The sequence below is a fragment of the Tachyglossus aculeatus genome, chromosome 1, assembly GCF_015852505.1.
Source record: "Tachyglossus aculeatus isolate mTacAcu1 chromosome 1, mTacAcu1.pri, whole genome shotgun sequence".
NCBI classification, from domain to species: domain Eukaryota; kingdom Metazoa; phylum Chordata; class Mammalia; order Monotremata; family Tachyglossidae; genus Tachyglossus; species Tachyglossus aculeatus.
In genome coordinates, this window is record NC_052066.1 from 13,535,666 (window position 1) to 13,541,665 (window position 6,000).

The window sequence follows — 6,000 nt, forward strand, 5'->3', positions numbered from 1 at the left end:
ACCTCAATGATTAGAACACTGCTTAACGCATTATAAGTGCTTAACAAATTCCTTTAAAAAAAAAACAGGCATTGAATCCCCATTTTACCGATGAGGAAAATGAGAAACAGAGAATATAGGTGATTTGCCAAAAAGCCACATAGCAGACAAGTGGCAGACTGGGATTAGGATTTTGGTCCTCTCATTCTCAGGCCTATGCTCCTTCTACCAGGCCATAGTCTACGTCACTGTACTCTCCCAAAGTAGAGGGTAAGCTCCTTGAGGGTAGAGATCATGTTTAAAAGTCTACTATCTTTCCTATTCCACACTCTCTTCCACCTCGCCCTTGCTCTTGGATTGGCACCCTTCATAATAACTGTGATATTTGTTAGGCGCTTACTATGTACCAGGCACCGTACTAAGTGCTGGGGTGGCTACAAGCAAATTGGGTAGGACACAATCCCTGTCCCATGTGGAGCTCAAAGTGCCAATCCCCATTTTACAGATGAAGTAACTGAGGCACAGAGAAGTGAAGCGAGTTGCCCAAGGTCACACAGCAGATAAGTGGTAGAGCCGGGATTAGAAGCCCTGACCTTCTGACTCCCAGGCTCTTGCTCCAGACTGTAAACTCACTGTGAGCAGGGAAAATAGCTATCAACTCTGTTTTATCATACTTTTCCAACCCCTTATTACAGTGGTCCCCACACTGTAAGAGCACAATAAAAATGATTGATTGACTGGTTGATTGATACTTCCTCCAGTATTAAATTTTGCTCCGGCCTGTCTCATTGTGGTTTAGTTCGACCTGATTGGCTCTCTTTTGATCTAGCTTTCTGCTGGCCACGGTTCCTTATTCCATGAAGACTCAGTCCATTAAATATTTATTCACCACTTCACACTCCTGAAAGGTGGTGCTATGAACTCATCACCCTGGATTTTATTTTTGTTCCTCTTACCTTAGCATTTCTACTCACAGTGAGAAAAAATGAATTCATTCCATCTGAAAGCTTTAATCTTCATTTCAATCACTTCCATTTCAGGCGGAGCAGAGGTTATTTGTTCAACTGCTTCTCCAACTGGTGAACCCTTTTGATGGCACCTGGATATTAAATATCATAAATTAAATTGTATCCCTTCCAAAGAATGAGTTTGTGGACTTGAGAGGAGAAGGAAGGGAAATGATGTGGGGAATGGGAGTTATGTGAAAATGGGATAATGGCTCTGGAAGCTGGAAGGACAGGGGATGTGTCTACCTACTCTATTGCTGTTTATTGTTATATTATACTTTTGCAAGCGCTTAGTACAGTGCTCTGCACAGTAACGGCTCAATAATTTAGATTGAATGAATGAATACTGTTCTCTCCTAAGCACTTAGTACAGTGTTCTGTGCACAGTAAAGGCTCAATAAACTGTACTGATCCAGTTAGGTTGTTTAGTCCCTACTCCTGGCTCCAGGCAGGCCCATGCTTAATGAGCCTAGACAAATGTGTGTGTCCATGTTGCATTAAACTATAATAATAATAATAATAATAATAATATTTATGATATTTGTTAAGCACTTACTATGTGCCACGCACTGTCCCAAGTGCTGTGGTAGATACAAGGGAATCAAGTTGGACAAAGTCCCTGTCACAGTCTCAGTTCACAGATGAGGTAACTGCAGCACAGAGAAGTGAAGTGACTTTCTCAAGGTCACGCAGCAGATAAAAGGCAGAGCAAGATTAGAATCCATGACCTCTGACTCCCAAACCCATGCTCTTGCTGTTAGGCCATGCTGAGCCTCTTTCCTCCATTACCTGTTCAATTCATTCATTCAATTGTATTTATTGAGCACTTACTGTGTGCACAGCACTGTGCTAAGCACTTGGGAAGTACAAGTTGGCAACATATAGAAACGGTCCCTACCCAACAATGGGCTCACAGTCTAGAAGGGGGAGACAGACAACAAAACAAAACATGCGGACAGGTGTCAAGTCATCAGAATAAATAGAAGTAAAGCTAGATGCACATCATTAACAAAATAAATAGAATAGTAAATATGTACAAGTAAAACAAATAGAGTAATAAATCTGTACAAACATATATACAGGTGCTGTGGGGAGGGGAAGGAGGTAGGGTGGGGGGGATGGGGAAGGGGAGAGGAAAGAGAGGGCTCAGTCTGGGAAGGCATCCTGGAGGAGGTCCTGGAGGAGGTGAGCTTTCAGTAGGGCTTTGAAGGGCGGGACAGGCTAGAATGAGGTACAGTGAGGCCCTATATCTAATTTGAAACCTTTTGGTTGCAATTACAGCCTTTGCCTTAACATGGGGATAGAGACAAGCCTTCCTATGGTTTCTCTTGCAAAACCAGGTTTGGGAAGAAGGAAATGGCCAGGGTCATAATTCATAGCTCTCAAGGGACTCTCACTCCCAAATACTGCTGGTGAGATGAGAATCATCTGTCTCACTTGTGTGCAATCACTGCTTGCCATTTTCAGGGAGACCCTTGTTTTTTTTTTTTCTTTTTTTCCATTACAGTATTTCTTAAATGCTTACAGAGTGCCAGGCACTGTTCTAAATGTTGGGGTAAGATGCAAGCTAATCAGGTTGGAAACAATCCATGTCCCACAAGGGCCTCACAGTCTTAATCCCCATTTTACAGATAACTGAGGCCCAGAGACTAATAATAATTATAACAATAATAATCACAATTATAGTACTTGTTAAGCGCTTACTATGTGCCTAGTACTGTTCTAAGCACTGGGATAGAAACAAATTAATCAGGTTGGACACAATGTCCAACATGGGGCTCACACTCTTTAATCTCCATTTTGCAGACAAGGTAACTGAGGTCCAGAGAAATTAAGTGACTTGCCCAAGCTCATAGAGCAGACATGTGGCAGAGTTGGGATTAGAACCCAGAACCCTCTGACTCCCAAGCCCATGCTCTATTTATCAAATGACTTGCCTAAGGTAAAGTAGCAGATAATTGGAAGAGCTGGGATTAGAAGTCATGTCCTCCGACTTCTAGGCCTGGGTTCTCTGTATTAGGCCATGCTTTTTCTCAATCATATCTTGGTTTTTGTCTAAAGCTTATATAATAATACTAATAACTGTGTGGCTTGTTGAGTGCTTACTATGTGCCCAGCACTGTTATCAGCCCTGGGGTAGTTACAAAATAATCTCTGATTAAACCTTATTTCCCCTACTCAATCTCTCAGCTGCAACACCTATGCACCTTATACTATGTGCCCTTTAATTCAGTCAGTCAGTAGTATCTGTTTATTGCTTTCTGTGACCAGAACACTGTACTAAGCATTTGGGAGAGTATACTATAACAATAAACAGACACATTCCCTGCCCACAACGAGTTTACAATCCAGAGGGGGAGACAGCCATTAATATGAATAAATTATGGATAAGCACTTTAAGCACTTGATATTCACCCCACCCTCATCCGCACCACAGATTCAATAATGGTAATTAATAATTGTGGTATTTCTTAAACAGTTACTACATGCCAGACACTGTATTAAGTGCTGGGGGGAATACAAGTAAATCAGGTTAGACACAGTCCCTGTCCCACATGGGGCTCACAGTCTTAATCCTCATTTTACAGATGAGTTAACAAAGGCCCGTAAAAATGAAGTGACTTGTCCAAGGTCACACAGCAGACAAGTGGTGGAGCTGGGATTAGAACCCATGACCTTCTGACTCCCAGGCCAATGATCCATGGGCCATGCTGCTTCTTTTGTACATTACCATGATTTATTTTGATGTCCGTCTCCCGCATCTAGACTGTAACCTTATAGGCAGGAATGTGTCTACTGACTCTCTTGTATTGTACTGTCCCAAGGGCTTAGAACAATGCTTTGCACCCAGGAATTGCTTAATAAATACCATCGATGGATTGATAGATAACCTGGTTGGAGACAGGCCTTAACCAAAATGGTGCTCACAGTCTAAGCAGAAGTTCCAAATTTGTGTCCCATCATTGATTTCATTTCATTTTAATCAATCAATCAATCAATCATTTACCCTGTTCAGAGCATTATGCTATGTTCTTGGGGGAGTACAATATATCATAGTTGATATAAACATTCCCTGGCCATAATGAGTTTACTGTCTAGAGTAAGATCATTCTAAGAACATCACTGTGAGGTTGGTAGGGGCAGATATGATCATCCACATTTTACAGATGAGGGAACAGAGGCTCAGAGAAGATAAGTGACTTGCCCAGGGTGACACACTGGCCAGACCCCAGGCCTCGGAAACCCCAGCCTCTGAAATGGGGAAAGTCTATGTCCATTCAAATTGTCCAATTCTGGGCTGGACTGGGACATTCTCCAGCACTTTACTCCTTGACACGACTGTAATGTATTTTTTTTTTATATCAGTGCCTGTCTCCCCTTCTAGACTGTAAGCTCCTCATGGGCAGGGAATGTGACTATTTATTGTTATAGTGTACTCTCCTAAAATGCTTAGTCCTCCCAGGGTCACATCTGAAGAGTTTTCAGTACTCTACCAGTCTCGGCTACAGGAGGGAGAGGAAAGCAGAGGCATACTCATTCCATTCCTAGCTTGGCCAGTGGCTAGTGAGCAGAAGGCAATCTGCTACACGTTAAAACTCACCCACGCTGGGCAGCAGTGGCACCAGAGAGAGTTGAGGGAGGAGACTGAAGTTTACTGCATGGAAGGACCCAATGGTAAACCACCTCCATATTTTGACCAATAAAACTACCAGAACGATTGCCAATGGAGGTGGGGCATTCTGGGCAAGATGTGTCCATGGCATAGTTATGGGTAGAAGACAACTCAACAGCATAAGACAAGAAAAAAACCTTTAGTACAGTGCTCTGCATACAGTAAGCGCTCAATAAATACAGTTGAATTAAATTGAATTGACTTTCCTTCTTCAGTCCTTTACGTCTAGTTTAGCCTGAGGGAATATGGCCCCAGGGCTGGGAAACCAGGACACAAATTCATTCAATCATATTTATTGAGTGTTTACTGTGTGCTAAGTGCTTGGGAAGTACAAGTTGGCAATATATTGAGACGGTCTCTACTCAGTTTCGGATTCACTAGAAACCCTCAGTGTGCAGAGATATATGCCTGCACGAAGCCTCACATAATTACAACCTAATGAATGGAGGATTTTCAGGCGGTTAAAATACTTCTATTTGCTCTCTGGCTTCTCCAGAAAAAAAGATGCACTAATCTTTATTACCGATATTCAGTAAGACTTTGAATTGTTCTCTTCATGATCAGAGCATGATGAAATAAGTTAAAAAGACTAATAATTAATTATTTACCTCATAATTTTGGCTCTGTCATCGGAAAGAGTAGTATTATTGTAGCCATTCTTCTCGATGCTGGAGAGTTTCAGAAAGGAGAATCAGCTAATTTTCGTGAGCAGCTTGAGCTCATTGGCATTCCTGAATTACTGTGATTTTTTTTTCCATTCAGCTTGTCCATGTTCTGCTCGAACTATATTAGGTGAAAAATGTAAACTGTCACTTCAGAAGTTAATTCTTTCCAAATCGCTTTACTGTGTCCCTCAGGATAAAGTTACGTAATAGTTCTTCAGACAATTTTCAGAATTAGTTATCGCTGTTTAAATCGAATGATTCTCCATCTTCCCAAATCACTGATAATTAGTTCTGTAGCATAGCCTGACCTTCCCTGTTCAACTAATCTTCACACCAGACAACAGATTCTTTTTTTTAAACACTGATTCATTCGTCTCTCAATTTGTGAAATACAAAGCCGATATGGAACCTCTGTGAACAATAAGAAATCAAACAATGCAATTGTTCCAGATGAATGGTCTGCTTTCGAAGTTATGACAATTGGTTTAATTACAATGCAGTGCCTTTCCCAGTGCCTCTAATGGAATGAGCCAACCATGCTAATTTGAATCATCTCCTCCTCCTCCAATTTCTCTTGGCACAAAATATGTATGTGCTGTAATGTGGCACTCTGAATAGTGAACACCATGTAAACAACACTTTATTTTAATAAAAGGGAATTAAAATGCTTTCCACT

General features: G+C 41.4%; 1 non-coding gene across 1 annotated transcript; it reads left to right on the forward strand.

Moving 5' to 3' along the window:
• Positions 1–4,439: 4,439 nt before the first annotated feature.
• LOC119938768 lies at positions 4,440–4,577 on the forward strand. The gene has a single exon (XR_005454502.1). It is a non-coding gene; the product is annotated as a small nucleolar RNA SNORA7 (small nucleolar RNA).
• The last annotated feature ends 1,423 nt before the right edge of the window (positions 4,578–6,000 follow it).